Here is a 17,908-nt window from a genome sequence, read left to right on the forward strand (position 1 = left end):
CTGTACTTTCTAAAAGATGCCCAGTGGATATGGATATCTAAAAAATCAGAATAAATATGATCTTTTGTGAAATAGAGAATAGAAAGTCGTGCCCAAATCTTGTTAAATGACTAAAATACCCACTAAACGGGGACCACAGAAGGGCAGATCAAGTGGCGTGCAGGATAGATCTTTGAGCAGGAGGGAGCACGGGAGGAAGTCGTGAGAGACGGGAGTGAGGGGCAGGCTTCCCTACAAACCTCAATCCATTTGGAAGAGTAAAAAGGAAATCAATCAGGAGACCAGAAAGACTCTTAGCTGACCAGCACTGTTTGAGCACCTACTGTGTGCGAATCACTATGCTATGTGCAAAATGTAGAGAGCGAGCAATAAAGAAGACTGGGTCTCTGTCCTCGGCTCGCATGGAAACACTCGCTTCAAAGGAGGACACAGACTCTGCAGCAAGCGTGTCCCCCCTTCTTGTGGAGGGAAGAAACCCTTTAAAAGCCCCATGCCAGTATTCTTCAAACTATCCTCTGCAGACCAAGACGTCAGGAACATGAGGGCCGACTGTGAAACTTGCTGATTCCCAGGCCTCTGTCTTCCTGATTAACCAGAAGATCTGGAGCCCAGAGCCAAAGGCTCTGGCTTTTAGTCAAGCACATCGGGTGGTTCTTATGCACAATTTAAAATGTTAGAACTCCCACTGCTTTGTAGTAGGCGCGAAGGAATCGTGAGGGGAATTGCTGTGGGGGAGGGTGCGGGTGGAGAGCGCACCGGGAGGATTTGAACCAAGGCTTCGCCTGGTGGTTACTCCCTGCGGCAAAGGGGAGGCCGCGTCCCAAGAGCAAGGAGCGGCTTGGTCCCAGGTAATGAGGCGCCTGGGCGGGGGCGGGGTGAGGGTGAGGGTGGGGGTGGGGTGGGGGTGAGGGTGCGGAGGACCTGCCAGCTCTGAGGTGTCCGCACTCCCGCCTCCTGCGGTCTCCAGGCTTCTCTCCCGTGCACGACCAGGATGACATTCCAGAAGAATCTCACCAGGGAAAGCTGGTTTTGCTTTGTGCTCCTTTGTCCCTGAGTGAAGGCAACTCACCCGGGTCTGCCTGCTGTCAAGGCGCTGCTGCCTGAATTCAGGCGGAGGGAGGACTTCACGGGGCTCGGCTCCGGTGCCACTGTCCCCCAGGCCGTGGGGCCACCAGGGCGGCTGGACAGCAGGTGCCACTGAGCCGCAGAAGTAGCCGGACCGACCGTGGAGTCTGCGTGGGGTCCCCCCCCACCCCCAGGGCCCCGTTAGGGACCGCAGTCCACTGCCTGGCCCTGCTGCTGACCCCGCGCCCCGCCCCCTTTCTTGACGTGGAGCCGATGCTCTCGGGGGACGGAGGAGAGGACAGGGGCGCCCGTGCCCCCAAGCCTGCGGCCCGGCCCGCCCCGACCTCCCCGCAGCCCCCCTCCTGCGGGCCCCGCCCCGGGCCCCGCCGCAGACCAGCCGGGCTGGGAGCACCGCGGGGAGGTGGGCCGGGCGGGGGGGGGGGGGAGGGCGAGTACAGGCGTCCCCCGGGACGCGCGCGGTCCCAGCCCTGGGCGCGCAGTCCGCAGCGGGGCACCCACCAGCCCCGAGGGGCTCCCCGGGCGCCCACATCCGACGATGGGCGAGGCGGGCGTGCACCAGCTGCTCGGCCCTGCCTGGGCCCCTTCCTCCTTCCTTCCACAGGTGCCAGTCCTACAGGTGCTCCCCAGCCCACAGCCCGGCCTTAGTCCCTTGTCAGGCTGCTCCCCAGAGAACCCAACTCGCAGCGCCTGAGTCTGAATTTCAGCTAATCAGGAGTCCTGTGATCTTGAGGAAGCAGTAATTTATTTTCCTTTAGACTTAATTTCCACCTCTGCAAAATGGGAACAGTAAGTCGTGTCCTCACCGATTGTGAGTGCACTTAGTTTAACACTGTTGCAGAATAACCATTTATTCATAAATATACGTATCATAATCCTGGGTGAATTATAGAACTTCTGTGAGTCTTAGATCCTTTCCCTAAAAATGAGAATAAAGCACATACATTCAGGATTTTAGCAAGGATTTTATGACACAATGTATGTGTGTATTAGGTACTCACTAGATGACACCCCCTCATATCCTTTTCCCTTTAAAGTATCAATAGTACCTTCACATAGTGTATTTTTAAGATACGTCATATTTATTTTCTTTTTTTCCTTTCTTCTTTTTCTTTAGTCTCTTTATAGGGTGGTTGTATTTGGAGGAGGAAAACTAAATGCAAAGCAGAAAGGTGGGGCTTGGGTGCAGCTCTGGTTTTATGCCCCTCTTCTTTCTGTCACAGTTCAAAGGCCGTTCCTCCAGGAAGCTCACTCTGACTGACTCAACACATGTGAGCAAAACTCACATTCAAACTTTGACTCCCCTGTCTTTTCCATGTTTGTAAGCCTTGTAATGATTTATTCCTGTGGATTGCAGGATTTCTATGTTAATAGTGTCCCTGGGAAGTGGGAATCATACTTGATTTTCAAAGTGAGTACACCTGGCCAAACGTTTCATTGGTTTCTTTCTTTCTTTCTTTCTTTCTTTCTTTCTTTCTTTCTTTCTTTCTTTCTTTCTTCTTTCTTTCTTTCTTTCTTTCTTTCTTTCTTTCTTTCTTTCTTTCTTTCTTTCTTTCTTTCTTTCTTCTTTCTTTCTTTTCTTTCTTTCTTAAGATTTTATTTATTTATTCATGTGAGACACACAGAGAGAGGCAGAGCCACAGGCAGAGGGAGAAGCAGGCCCCCTGCAGGAAGCCCAATGTGGGACTCGATCCCAGGACCCCGGGATCACGCCCTGAACCAAAGGTAGATGCTCAACCACTGAGCTCCCCCCTCCCGCCAGGCGTGCTGTTCATTGGTTTCTGTACTAGATCACGGGGACTGACTCTTAGGACAACGCCCAGTTGGCTAGAAGCCCTGCAAGATGCTCCAGGAATTCTCACTGAGCTGACAAAGACTGCGAGAGTCAGATGGTGTCTTCTGGGGTCCTGTGGTCCAACTCTGTCACCTTAGTCGTGAGGAGACTTTGTTTAGGTCAGCCCTCTTTAGATGATGACCCTTAAGGGCTCATGTGAAATTTTGGTTAGCCCCATCTTTATTACATCTTCCCTGTTTTATAACCTGATACTGTTTTTGCCCTAAGCTTGGTCCGTTGTAGGAACACTGTCTTATACTGACACCTACTGGGCAGGTGGGGAAAGCCCCGGGAGCCGCCACCCTGGTGTCAGGACCAGCTCCTAGTTAAGCCGAGTCCTGACTTCCTCCTTGCATTTAGCTTTAGGAAGCATCTTTCTTATGACAATCCTATTTTAGGCTTTCATTTCCCACTCTCCTACTAGGAGTAAAGGTCTGTATTAGATGTGAGGTTTCTCGGGTGTGATGATTTCATTCAGTTAAAATATTAAAAGGCCGAGGTACCTTTAATCAGTCATTCCATAGATCTACTTACCATGTAATCACGCTCATTAAATGTGACCTTAATTCTGCAAGCACTGCAGCCCTGAGTGGATGATGTCAAGTGGGTCCAATGCAGAGTACGGAGCATTCTCCCCCCTAGATTCCCCCACCGGTGGGGGCGGCCAGATGCCCTCTAATCTGGCTCGAGAGCTCTCCACGATGGTGGAAAGAACCATCCATAATGAATGTGGTCAATTCTTTCCTTGAAGGTTTCTCCGGGGACTCACGACCCCAGGAAAAATTCATCTGAATGTTTCATCATCATCCTCATGCGACTGCGTTATAAAACCATCTCTTCCCTGCTTTGATCTAAAAGTCTCTTCTGTCTGTTCTCCTAAGGTTTGGAAATGATTAATCAAAATTCACTCATAAAAACTTTACAAAATATGCCAGTAGGTTACATTCTAATTATCTCCTTACCAATCCCTTTGCTGGCACAGAGTGAGCCTTTACTGGTGTTAAATGTGGTATAACGTGGTAGTAAAGAGCTTTAGAATTAGGCTGAATAATTATATATATTTATTATATATAATATATAAACATTATACATAAAAATATAATTTTATACACACTACATATAAGTTTATATCTATTTTATATATTATATATAAGTTTATATCTATTTTATATATTATATAATGTAGTATTATATATTATTATATATTATTATTATTATACATTATTTATTTATTTAAGTAGGCTCTATGCCCAACATGGGTCTTGAACTCAGGACCCCAAGATCAAGAGTGGCATGCTCTGCTGGCTGAGCCAGCCAGGCACCCCCAAACCCTTTTTACTGTAATTTTTCTTTAGTTAATAATGTAATCAGTTTTGCTGTATCTACTGAAAGAATAAAGACCATTCTCAGCAATCAGACTGCCGACATTGCAGAAAATGTTGCCATCTCTCTGAAGGGAGGCGCCGTTACTGCAAAGAGCCCCAGAGGAACACTGAAGGGACCACAATCACGTAAAGATAGAGCTCAGTCTCTTTGGAAAGAAAAAGAAGAGGCTCTGAGTTGACACATGGTGGGGGACTGGAAAAGGACTGGCTCCTGGTGGTCTGTGGTCATGTCAGAAGGCGACCAAGGGTGTTACACTAAGCTTCTGTTACAAGACGAGCTTTGTGTGTGCTCCCGTCCCCATCAACATTGCTATTCAGGAGAATGCTTCTCTTGTTGAAATCTGAAATTCTTTGGGTGAAAAATCTATCAGCAGGGTTTGGATGAGGCCAGGTGTTCCTTATTCAGTAGCTCAAGCCCAGAAAGAGGAGTTAATTCTTTTTCTTTTCTTTTTTTTTCTTTTTTTAAAGATTTTATTATTCATGAGAGACACACAGAGAAAGGCAGAGACACAGGCAGAGGGAGAAAGAGGCTCCCCATGGGGAGCCTCAAGGACTCAATCCCAGGACCCTGGGGTCATGACCTGAGCCAAAAACAGAGGCTCAACCACTGAGCCACCCAGGTAGCCCAAGACGAGTTAACTCTTGAAGGAAATGGCATTGAGCTTGTATCAACTCTGCCTCTGATTCAGATGTTCCACAATGGTTAAAAACAAAGACAGAATTTTTGGATGGTATCTATGTTTCTGGAAAAGGAACAGTTCAGCAGGCTGATGAATAAGATCTAAGTTGTCTAGCTGCAGAAACAGCAAGATGCTGGATGTTTTCTCAGACTTATTTGTGATATTTTAAAGATGCAATGAAAGCTGTATTGATTTGGGAAAAATAATGTAATCATTGAAAGTACTTTCTAAAGGGTTCTAGCTTTTCTCATGTGGGGGGTGTGTATATGTACATATAATGGAATATTATTCAGCCATACAAAAGCAGGAAATTCTCCCATTTTTGATGACGATGTAGATAAACCTGGAGGGCATTATGCCAAATGAAATGAGCCAGCCAGAAAAAGACAAATACTGCATGGTATCACTTATATGTGGGATCTCAAAAAAAGACAAAGAAGTTACTCATGGAAGCAGAGAATAGAATGGTGGTTTCCAGGAGCTGGGAGATTGGGGAAATGAGATATTGGTCAGAGGTTACAAGCGTTCAGTTTCTGAGGATCTAATGTACGGTGTGGTGACTATAGTTAATAATGCTGTATTGTCTGCTTGAAATTTGCTAAGAGAGTAGATCTTTGCTAAGAAGTGTTCTCAACACACTCACATACACATACACACACACAAAGGATAACTATGTGAGTGATGGTTACGATAATTAGCTTGATTGTGGCAAACATTTCCTGATGTATACATATATCATATAAATCATGTTATACACCTTAGATACATATGATTTTATTTGTCAATTATACTTCAGTAGAGCTATAAAAAAAGAGAAGAGAGGAAGACCATACCCAGAGTCTAAGCCTGATAGCGTTCGGTAACACGTGTCTGGGAAAAAATAGATCTTGGTGTTATCTGGGGCTTAGAGGAGGAGCCCTTGAGAGATTGGCACCAGATATACTTGGAAGGTGGCTGAATGCCTGGACTGGAGAGACGGGCAGGCTCAGAGAGAGGAGAGGGCATGGATTTTGGACACTGAGAGACAGGTCTGAAGGTGAGCCCCACTTCTCAACTGTGGATCTCAGGCAGTTCTGTAGCTTCTCTTTGCCTCTGTTTCTTCATCTGTACATGGAGACAGCAATACCACTTTGTATAGTTCTCATGATAAATTAATAACAGAGTCCTTGGCACATAGTAAGTACCAAGTTATTTTTACTTCCTGTTTCAAAAGGCACACTGTTTGCTCATGTCCGGCCCTGAATACAGTATGAATATCCCCCGGTTAACAGTTCTTTCATGTGATAGATGCCACTTCTGGAAGTCCTTAGGGCTCAAGCCTTCTTGTCTTCATGTTTCCTGGTTGTCACAAATGATCTGTTTTTCTCTCAAACCTCTCAGTCAAACTTTGGTCCTCATATTGTCTGTTTCAGACTAAAAAAAGTGGTTATAGGGATTTATTTGTTAAACAATTTTGAACTTCTACAAAGTGCCAGCACTAGGGGTAGAGCAGTGAGTAAGACATAAAAATATTCTTGGCCTTATAGAGCTTTTATACCAGGAAAGGAGGATGGGAAAGCAAGGAAAGCGTATAATTTGTCAGATGATCAAAAAGTGCTAACTAAAAAAAAATAGGGCAAGAAGAGTGATAGGGATTGTGTGTGTGTGTGTATGTGTGTGTTTGTGTGTTGGGGGAGATGGTTGCTTATTGCTCATAGAACTATATGGGGGACAACGAGCTCTGGGTTTCTCGTGGTGATACAAAGAGGGTTAAAAGTATGCTGAGGTTGGTCTTGATGGTCTCAAGGATGATAGTGGTGTGGAGTGGGAGGGTTGGGGAGTTGGTAGATTGGACTCTTTTCCAGAAGCATGAACAGTCCTCTGCCAAAGGCAACGTGGAAGAGAATGTGAGGAAGAGTTCTCTGATCTTATCTGGAGCTTAGACCGTTGATGGGCTTCCCTTTTGATTCTGTCAGGCAGTAGGAACTTTGTAAATGTTGACTTCTTGAGACTCAGCCCCTGACAAGCAGAGAGAGAGAGAGAGAGAGGCAGAAGGAAGCTCAGATGTTACCTTCAAGAAGCCTATCCTGTTCCTTTAGAACACAAGAGAGTAGTGGAGAATCTGATATAGTCTATCAGGGGATGCTCTTCCAAGAGCAGCTATCCTAAGGTGTGATACCAAGAAATATTGGTAAGGATTTAGTGAACTTGGCAGAGTGGAACGGGCACTGGCTGGGAGACAGTCTGTATTCTCTAGGCTGTCTGACTCTTGGCATGCTGCACTATTGCCCCAAGGCTGTTTCTTCTTCTCTATAATGAGGAAGCTGGCCGCTACCATCCATTTCTGATACAAAATTCCATGGCTGTAAGAAGAAGTTGGAATTTTATCTCTGTTGTTGGAGTTTTGAATAGAAAATAGAGGGCTTTAGAGGATAGATAAGAGTTTTCATTTATTTTTTTTTTCAGTTGATTTTGGAAGAAAGGGACTCAGGAAAGGAAGAGTTGGCTTTTGTTGTTGGCTTAGAGAAGTAGATTACATTTCTTGGACCTTAGCCAAACACAACAGAGTGGATCTTTCAAAGAGTGAGAAGAATTTGTTTGGCAGAGGAATTGCTGCCTTGATCAAAAAAGCTTTCCATTCAGTTTTCTGGAAGAGGGAGAAGAAAATTCTGGTAAACCAACTTAAGTGCCCCCATTGGGAAGATGCATGGTCCCTCTGGGCTGAATTAGTTCCTCTGTCCTCTATTTCCACAGAAAGCAAGTTGGAGCCAAGGGATAGAGGAAAGGCAATGGACCCCATTTGGGAGCAGCAATGCATGTAAGATGAACATTTACCAAGTGTATGATGAATGAATAAATGAATAAATGAAAGAGTGAAAGGAAGTCAAGACCAACCAATAGGTAATGGAAAATGAGGAAATCAGAAAACTTGACTAAGGGCGGTTTATGAGCATTTAGAGGAGTCATCACCAGGACCCAGCATGGCTTCATCAAGGACTGGTTTGCCAGTGATCTCACTGGTAGAGTCTTCAGACTTGTTGGTTGGAGGAAGGCTATGAACATAATCTATCTTAATTTCAGAAAAGCGATTAAAGTCCCACTTGATTTTTGTTGTTATTTTTGTTGAGATGGTGAAATGCAGACTTGATCATACTATTAGGTTAATTTCAGCTGGTAGAAAAAAACTTTATCCAAATAGTGTTGACTATACCATTTTTCTTCCTGGAATGAGATACCTAATGGAGTACCATAGGGTTAAGGTCTTGGGCCTGACTCTTCAGCTTTTTTTTTTTTTTTAATGATTTATTTTGAAATGAGTATAAATTCACAAGAGGTTATGAAAAATATATAGAAAAATATATAGCATAGAAGTATGCTTCATTCTGTTTCTTTCATTGATAACATTTTTGTATAACTATAATGTGATATCAAAACCAGGAAATTGGTATTGGTACAATCCAAAGTTTATTCAGCTTTTACCCAGTGTTACATGAATGTCTTTGTGTGTATATGTAACTCTGCACAACTTTATTACATGTATAAGTTCATGTGACCTCACCACAATCAAGATATAGAGCTGTCATCATGAATGTCTGTCCTGCTGTCTCCTTATAGCCACATCCACACCTCATCCCCATCCGTTATCTGACAACCACTTATCTGTTCTTCACCTTTGTAATTCCGTTATTTCCAGGATGTGGTATAAATGGAATCCTATAGTATGCAATGTTTGAGATTGGCTTTTTTCACTGAGTATAATTTCCTTGAGATCCAACCAAATTGTGTGTCTCAATAGTCTGTTGCTTTTTATTGCTGAGTAGTACATAGTTTGTTGTATGGACATACCACAGTTTAACCATTCACTTGCTAAAGGATATTTGGGTTCTTTCCAGTTTTGGGCTATTATTAATGAGGCTATTGAAGATTTTTATATAGGTTTTTTTTTAAAGATTTTAAACATAGAGAGAGAGAGAGAGAGAGAGAGAGAGAGAGAGGCAGAGACATAGGCAGAGGGAGAAGCAGGCTCCATGCAGGGAGCCTGACACAGGACTTGATCCCAGGTCTCCAGGATCACACCCTGGGCCGAAGGCGGTGGTAAACCGCTGAGCCACCTGGGCTGCCCTTTATACAAGTTTTTGAGCATAAGTTTTAACTTCTGTGGGATAAATGCCCAAAAGTGCAACTGCTGGGTTATATGATAATTATATGTTTAGTTTTAACAATTCAGTAAATTACTATCAAAATAGCTGTACCATTCTCATCAGCAAGGCTTGAGTGATCCAGTTTCTCTGCATCCTGGCCAACATTTGGTGTTATCACTATTTTTAATGTTAGCCATTCTGATATATGTATAGTAATACTTTGTTGAAGTTTTAATTTGCATTTTTCTAATTGCTAAAATGTTGAATATCTTTTCATATGTATACTCTCTGTATATACTCCAGTGAAATTTTTGTTCATGTCTTTGTGCATTTCCTAATTGGATTATTTGTTTCCTACTGTTGAGTTTTGAAAGTTCTTTATGTATTGTAGATACAAGTCCTTTATTGTATATATGACTTGCAAATATTTTCTCCCAGTGTATCCTCATAACAGTATCTTTTGGAGAAGTTTTACATTTTGATGAGGTCTAATTTATCAAGTTTTCCTTTAATGGATCATGATTTTGGTGTAAAATCTAAAATGTCTTCACCTAATCCTGAAGATGTTCTCCCATCTATTTTCTAAAAGTTTTACCATTTTACATTTTACATTTCAGTCCATAAGTCATTGTAGGTTAATAGACTCAACTTTTAAAGTCAAAGAGGTTGAAGATAAGATAGATATGCAGGTAATACAAGCTCCTGGAATATAGGATAAACTAGTAAGATAAAATTTATAAGCATGCAGGACTGCCTGGGTAGCTCAGTTGGTTAAGCTTAATTTCGGCTCAGGTCATGATCTCAGGGTCTTGAGATTGGGCTCCACACTGGGCATGGAGCCTGCTTAAGATTCTCTCTTTCTTCCTCTGACCCTCCTCCTCCCATCCTTCCTTTCTTAAAAAAAAAAAAAATATATATATATATATAAAATATATTATATTATAATATATGTATAATATATATGTATATATATATGCACAATATCAGAGTTTAATGTGATGGTTGAAAATGTGGGTGTGGGTTCTGGAGCCAGCCTGGCTTGGTTTCAAATGCCTGCCCTGCCTGGGAGTCCTAGGGAAGTCTGGTAATCTCTCTATGTCTGAGTTTCTGCATCTACAAAATGGGATTAATAAGAGTACTTGCCTTAGAGGGTTGTTTTGAGGACTTAATGAGATAATACAAACGGAACACTTAGAACTGTATTCAAAGAAATGCTGCCTATTATTATATAAAATTTGAGCAATCACAGGGGAGACCCAACCAAGGAAGGAGTGCCTGTAGAAAGAAATCCTGGTGTATACAAAGAAGTGGAGAAGTTAACCTAACTTATTTGAAACTTTTAACATGTCTTTGCACAATTTTTGTCTGATTATATATGCTTATAAACATGTCTTCATCCAGAAATAACAAGGTTTACATAGGGTTGAAATAACAAGGAATTTAAATCCATTCAGTGAAAACAGGAGTCTGTTTAGGACTGTGTAGATACTCAAATGCATTTTTCATATTCTTGTTGACATTTTACAAAGTGAAGTCATTATTTTAAATTATCAGCTATTAGAAAAAGGTCACAATTTCTGTGTAGGTATCATAACTCAGCAGGAGGGAAGCAGGGCATTGCCAGAGTTCATATTAATAACCTGATGTGGGGGTCATGTAGATTCTCAGCCTCTCATAGTGGGGACTTCCGGCCTCCAGCCCTTGGTACCACCAACAGAATGTTGTTGGGAGAAGGATCTTTCATACGGTCTCTGTGTTTGCTGAAAATGAGGAAAAGGGGGAGGTGGAGATGTAGGAGGGTTGACTAGGTGGAGAACGAGCTTCCTGGAAGTGAGAGGAAGAAGATACTACAAATATCAGACATTAAAAGAGAGGGAGGACAGGGGAAGTGAAGAGTGCCTCCGATTCCTAGAAAGAGATGGGCCTCCCATGGACTGCAGTCTGTTCATTACTTTTCCAGAAAGCAGTTGAGGGGCACTGGGCAATTTACCCACTCTCTCCATGCCTGGGTTTCCTTTTCTGGCTCATAATGATAAGAGTGTCTGGCTGCACACTCCATGGGCTGTTATCAATTACATGAAAGTTCTTTAAGCAAAACAAATATCTGACATGATTTTACTTCATTGTGGATCAAATATATGTGTATCTTTGTTCATTCTTTTTAAAAAATGTATTTATTTTCTGTTTTTTTTTTGTGTATTTTTTTTTATTGGAGTTCGACTTGCCAAAACCCAGTACTCATCCTGTCAAGTGCCCCCCCTCAGTGCCCATCACCCAGTCACCCCAAACCCCCGCCCACCTCCCCTTCCACTACCCTTTGTTCATTTCCCAGAGTTAGGAGTCTCTCATGTGCTGTCACCCTCACTGATATTTCCTACTCATTTTCTCTCCTTTCCCCTTTATTCCCTTTAACTATGTTTTATATTACCCAAATGTATGAGACCATATAATGTTTGTCCTTCTCCGATTGACTCATTTCACTCAGCATAATACCCTCCAGTTCCATCCACATTGAAGCAAATGGGGGATATTTGTCATTTCTAATGGCTGAGGAATATTCCATTGTATACATAAACCACATCTTCTTTATCCATTCATCTTTCGATGGACACCGAGGCTCCTTCCACAGTTTGGCTATTGTGGACATTGCTGCTATCAACATCGGGGTGCAGGTGTCCCGGCGTTTCATTGCATCTGTATCTTTGGGGTAAATCCCCAACAGTGCAATTGCTGGGTCGTAGGGCAGATCTATTTTTAACTCTTTGAGGAACCTCCACACAGTTTTCCAGAGTGGCTGCACCAGTTCACATTCCCACCAACAGTGCAAGAGGGTTCCCTTTTCTCCGCATCCTCTCCAACATTTGTGGTTTCCTGCCTTGTTAATTTTCCCCATTCTCACTTGTGTGAGGTGGTATCTCATTGTGGTTTTGATTTGTATTTCCCTGATGGCAAGTGATGCGGAGCATTTTCTCATGTGCTTGTTGGCCATGTCCATGTCTTCCTCTGTGAGATTTCTCTTCATGTCTTTTGCCCATTTCATGATTGGATTGTTTGTTTCTTTGCTGTTGAGTTTAAGAAGTTCTTTATAGATCTTGGAAACTAGCCCTTTATCTGATACGTCATTTGCAAATATCTTCTCCCATTCTGTGGGTTGTCTTTTAGTTTTGTTGACTGTATCCTTTGCTGTGCAAAAGCTTCTTATCTTGATGAAGTCCCAATAGTTCATTTTTGCTTTTGTTTCTTTTGGCCTTCGTGGATGTATCTTGCAAGAAGTTGCTGTGGCCGAGTTCAAAAAGGGTGTTGCCTGTGTTCTCCTCTCCTCTCCTCTCCTCTCCTCTCCTCTCCTCTCCTCTCCTCTCCTCTTGTCTCACATTTAGATCTTTCATCCCTTTTGAGTTTATCTTTGTGTATGGTGAAAGAGAGTGGTCTAGTTTCATTCTTCTGCATGTGGATGTCCAATTTTCCCAGCACCATTTATTGAAGAGACTGTCTTTCTTCCAATGGATAGTCTTTCCTCCTTTGTCGAATATTAGTTGCCCATAAAGTTCAGGGTCCACTTCTGGGTTCTCTATTCTGTTCCGCTGATCTATGTGTCTGTTTTTGTGCCAGTACCACACTGTCTTGATGACCACAGCTCTGTAGTACAACCTGAAATCTGGCATTGTGATGCTCCCAGATATGGTTTTCTTTTTTAAAATTCCCCTGGCTATTCGGGGTCTTTTCTGATTCCACACAAATCTTAAAATAATTTGTTCTAACTCTCAGAAGAAAGTCCATGGCATTTTGATAGGGATTGCATTAAACGTGTAAATTGCCCTGGGTAACATTGACATTTTCACAATATTAATTCTGCCAATCCATGAGCATGGAATATTTTTCCATCTCTTTGTGTCTTCCTCAATTTCTTTCAGAAGTGTTCTATAGTTTTTAGGGTATAGATCCTTTACCTCTTTGGTTAGGTTTATTCCTAGGTATCTTATGCTTTTGGGTGCAATTGTAAATGGGATTGACTCCTTAATTTCTCTTTCTTCAGTCTCATTGTTAGTGTATAGAAATGCCACTGATTTCTGGGCATTGATTTTGTATCCTGCCACGCTACCAAATTGCTGTATGAGTTCTAGCGATCTTGGGGTGGAGGCTTTTGGGTTTTCTATGTAGAGTATCATGTCATTGGCGAAGAGGGAGAGTTTGACTTCTTCTTTGCCAATTTGAATGCCTTTAATGTCTTTTTGTTGTCTGATTGCTGAGGCTAGGACTTCCAGTACTATGTTGAATAGCAGTGGTGAGAGTGGACATCCCTGTCCTGTTCCTGATCTTAGGGGAAAGGCTCCCAGTGTTTCCCCATTGGGAATGATATTTGCTGTGGGCTTTCATAGATGGCTTTTAAGATGTTGAGGAATGTTCCCTCTATCCCTAAACTCTGACGAGTTTTGATCAGGAATGGATGCTGTATTTTGTCAAATGCTTTTTCTGCATCTATTGAGACGATCACATGGTTCTTGTTTTTTTTCTTGTTGATATGATCTATCACGTTGATTGCTTTACAAGTGTTGAGCCAGCCTTGCATCCCTGGGATAAATCCCACTGGTCATGGTGAATAATTTTCTTAATATATTGTTGGATCCTATTGGCTAGGATCTTGTTGAGAATTTTTGCATCTGTGTTCATCAGGGATACTGGTCTGTAATTCTCCTTTTTGGTGGGGTCTTTGTCTGGTTTGGGAATTAAGGTGATGCTGGCCTCATAGAATAAGTTTGGAAGTATTCCATCCCTTTCTATCTTTTGGAACAGCTTTAGTAGAATAGGTATTGTTTCTTCTTTTTTTAAAAAAGATTTTATTTATTTATGAGAGAGAGAGAGAGAGAGAGGAAGAGACACAGACAGAGGGAGAAACAGGCTCCATGCAGGGAACCGATGTAGGACTCGATCCGGGGACTCCAGGACCATGCCCCAGGCCCAAGGCAGGCACTAAATCACTGAACCACCCAGACTGCCCTCATAATAGGTTTTTAAAATCGTTTGTTTTTCCTTGGTATTGGTTGTGATCCCTTGTTTTTCATTCGTGATTTTATTAATTAGAGTCTTTTCTCTTTTGTTGTTAATAAGGCTGGCTAATGGTTTATCTATCTTATTCTTTCAAAGAACCAACTCCTGGTTTTATTGATCTGTTCTACAGTTCTTCTGGTCTCTATTTCATTGAGTTCTGCTCGAATCTTTAATAACTCTCTTCTGCTTGGTGTAGGTTTTATTTGCTGTTCTTTCCCCAGTTTCTTTAGGTGCAGGGCTAGCTTGTGTATTTGAGTTTTTCCCAATTTTTGAGGGATGCTTGTATTGCAATGTAGGATTCCCTCTTAGGACAGCTTTTGCTGTATCCCAAAGATTTTGAGCAGTTGTATCTTCATTCTCATAGTTTCCACGAATCTTTTTAATTCTTCTCTAATTTCATGATTGACCCATTCATCTTTTAGCAGGATGCTCTTTCACCTCCACGTGTTTGAGTTTCTTCCAAATTTCTTCTTGTGATTGAGTTCTAGTTTCAAAGCATTATGGTCTGAAAATATGCAGGGGACAATCCCAGTCTTTTGCTATTGGTTGAGACCTCATTGTGACCCAGTATATGATCTATTCTGGAGAAAGTTCCATGGGCACTTGAGAAGAATGTGTATTCAGTTGCGTTTGGATGTAAAGTTCTGTAAATATCTGTGAAATCCATCTGGTCCAGGGTATCATTTAAAGCTCTTGTTTCTTTGGAGATGTTGTGCTTAGAAGATCTCTCATTTGCAGAAAGCACCATGTTGAAGTCTCCTACTATTAGTATATTATTATCTAAGTATGTCTTTACTTTAGTTATTAATTGATTGATATACTTGGCAGCTCCCACATTTGGGGCATAAATATTCATGATTGTTAGGTCCTCTTGTTGGATAGATCCTTTAGGTATGATATAGTGTCCCTTTTCATCTCTTACTACAGTCTTTGGGATAAAATTTTATTTATCTGATATGAGGATGGCTACCCCAGCTTTCTTTTGAGGACCATTTGAATGGTAAATGGTTCTCCAACGTTTCATTTTCAGGCTGTAGGTGTCCTTAGACCTAAAACGAGTCTCTTGTAGACAGCAAATAGATGGGTCCTGCTTTTTTATCCAGTCTGAAACCCTGCATCTTTTGATGGGATCATTAAGCCCATTCACATTCAGAGTTACTATTGAAAGATATGAATTTAGTGTCATCGTAATACCTATTCAGTCCCTGTTTTTGTGGATTGTTTCTTTGGGCTCCCTCTTTCTTTTATAGGGTTCCCCTTAATATTTCTTGCAGAGCTTGTTTGATGGTCACATATTCTTTCAGTTTTTGCCTAGCTTGGAAGCTCTTTATCTCTCCTTCTATTCTGAATGAGAGCCTTGCTGGGTAAAGTATTCTTGGCTGTATGTTCTTCTCATTTAGGACCCTGAATATACCATGCCAGCCCTTTCTGGCCTGCCAGGTCTCTGTGGAGAGGTCTGCTATGAATCTAATATTTCTCCCTATATAAGTTAGGGATCTCTTGTCTCTTGCTACTTTAAGGATTTTCTCTTTATCTTTGGAATTTGCAAGCTTCACTATTAAATGTTGGGGTGTTGAACAGTTTTTATTGATTTTAGGGGGGAATCTCTCTATCTCCTGGATCTGAATGCCTGTTTCCCTCCCCAAATTAGGAAAGTTCTCAGCTATGATTTGTTCAAATATGCTTTCTGGTCCTCTGTCCCTCTTGGCGCCTTCTGGAACCCCAATTAAACATAGATTTTTCCTTCTGAGGCTGTCATTTATTTCCCTTAACCTTTCCTCATGGTCTTTTGTTTTTGTCTTTTTTCCTCAGCTTCCTTCTTTGCCATCAACTTGTCTTCATGTCACTCACTCTTTCTTCTACCTCATTAACCCTCATTGTTAGGACCTCCAGTTTGGATTGCATCTCATTTAATTGATTTTTAATTTCAGCCTGATTAGATCTAAATTCTGTAATCATGAAGTCTCTTGAATCCTTTATGCTTTTCTCCAGAGCCACCAGTAGCTTTATAATTGTGCTTCTGAATTGGCTTTCTGACATCAAATTGTAATCCAAATTCTGTAACTCTGTGGCAGAGAGTACTATTTCTGATTCTTTCTTTTGCGGTGAGTTCTTCTTTCTAGTCATTTTTCTCAGTGCAGAGTGGCTAAAAATGGATTGTACTTGTTACAAACTCTTCTCTCTGTAGCATTCCAGCTGTTCTCTCTTTAAATCTCAGGTCGAATTCGTGGGTTTTCAGGATGATTTGAAAGTTATCTAGGTAAGTTGGTGGGGACAGGTGACTTGGGGACCTATTCCTCTGCCATCTTGCCCCTAGAATCTCTTTGTTCATTCTTATTGTAGCATCTACCTTAACACAATCTCCCTCTCCCTCTCCTGCTCCCTTGGCAGGATTTTTGGTTCCCCTCTCCACCTTATTAGCAGTGTCTCAGCAGTGTGGCATGGCTGGCTTTATCATAGGTGCTCTTTTGTCTTGTAACTTCCATACCATGTTTCCAGTTAGATCATTAAGCTTACTTTCCTCTCCTAAATGTGTACTGTAGGAGACTGACCTGGCTTGTTCACCCTATGCCTTATTACTTCTCAGATGTCCTTATGCCTGAAAAAATACAGGCTCTAAGTCTACCCAAAGAACCAAGTTCGAATTTGTCTTAAAGAATAAACAGTTACATATTGTCAATATTATGAAATACAACTGTAGATTCACTTTACTCACAGTTACACTGAAATTGTGCATGTGTGGAATAGTTTGAAAAGAAGAATTTTTTTTAAGAGTACCATAAATTTGTCTGTTTTTTTGCAGAAAACAGTATTTTTTAGGGTTTGTTCTTATGGGCATTATGATCATCATTGCCTTCAATTTTTAACTATGTAGTTAATCAGTAAAAGTATTCACAGGTTTAGACCAAAAATTGAAAGTTAAAGAATTAGTCCTCTGGGAGGATATTTTGGGGGAAAAAAATACAGTGACCACAAATTAAGTATGAAAACATGAGAGGGGAATTTCTAATAGTGGGCCATATAAAGACCTTGGAATAACCTCAAGTTTTCTTAGTTTGAATGTATATTTGCTGTTCACATTTGAGTTCCCCATTGCAACCTCATTAATATTGAGAAATAGAGTAACATGTGTCTCAGGAGAAGAGAAATATGCATATACTATCTGTATATATAATATATATATATATATTTTCATGATTTGGAGAAGCATTAGGAAGATAGTCTTGATGAAAATATCTCTCAAAATTTAGCCACAAAATCCTGAAAATCCATCATTGGGGAACTTTTCTTGGAGTTCCAGCTCTCCAGGAGGAAGACATTATTAAGCTGCTGTCAGTCAAGGACACATGTACAAGCCAGATAGGATTGTCACAAAACACAGGCTCTGGAGTCAGATGGAGCTAGATTGAATTTAGCTTTGACACTCGCTCTGAGATTCTGGGCAAACTTTTTACCTTCTCTGAGTCCCAATTGCTTCATCTGTAAAATAGGGTTAATAATGACTATCAAATGAAAGGCTCAATGTAAATGAGCTGATATATTTAAAGACCCAATACAATACTGAAACTAGGCTCTTGATCAGGAGTGCCTGGGTGGCTCAATAGGTTAAGCATCCGACTCTTGATTGTGGCTCAGGTCATGATCTCAGGGTTGTGAGATGGAGCTCCTGTGTTAGGCTCCATGCTGAGAGTGGAGCCTGCTTAAGATTCTCTCTCTCCCTCTCCCTCTGCCTCTCCCTTCCCCCCATGCATGCTCTTT

General features: G+C 41.7%; 1 long non-coding RNA gene across 1 annotated transcript in view; it reads left to right on the forward strand.

Moving 5' to 3' along the window:
* The first annotated feature begins 670 nt into the window (after window positions 1-670).
* Window positions 671-17,908, forward strand: part of LOC125752904 (uncharacterized) — a 92,238-nt gene continuing 75,000 nt past the window's right edge. The window contains exon 1 of the long non-coding RNA XR_007403486.1: window positions 671-848. This is a non-coding gene — a long non-coding RNA (uncharacterized LOC125752904). The remainder of the gene's footprint in view (window positions 849-17,908) is intronic.

The sequence above is a fragment of the Canis lupus genome, chromosome 18, assembly GCF_003254725.2.
Source record: "Canis lupus dingo isolate Sandy chromosome 18, ASM325472v2, whole genome shotgun sequence".
Taxonomy (NCBI): Eukaryota; Metazoa; Chordata; class Mammalia; order Carnivora; family Canidae; genus Canis; species Canis lupus.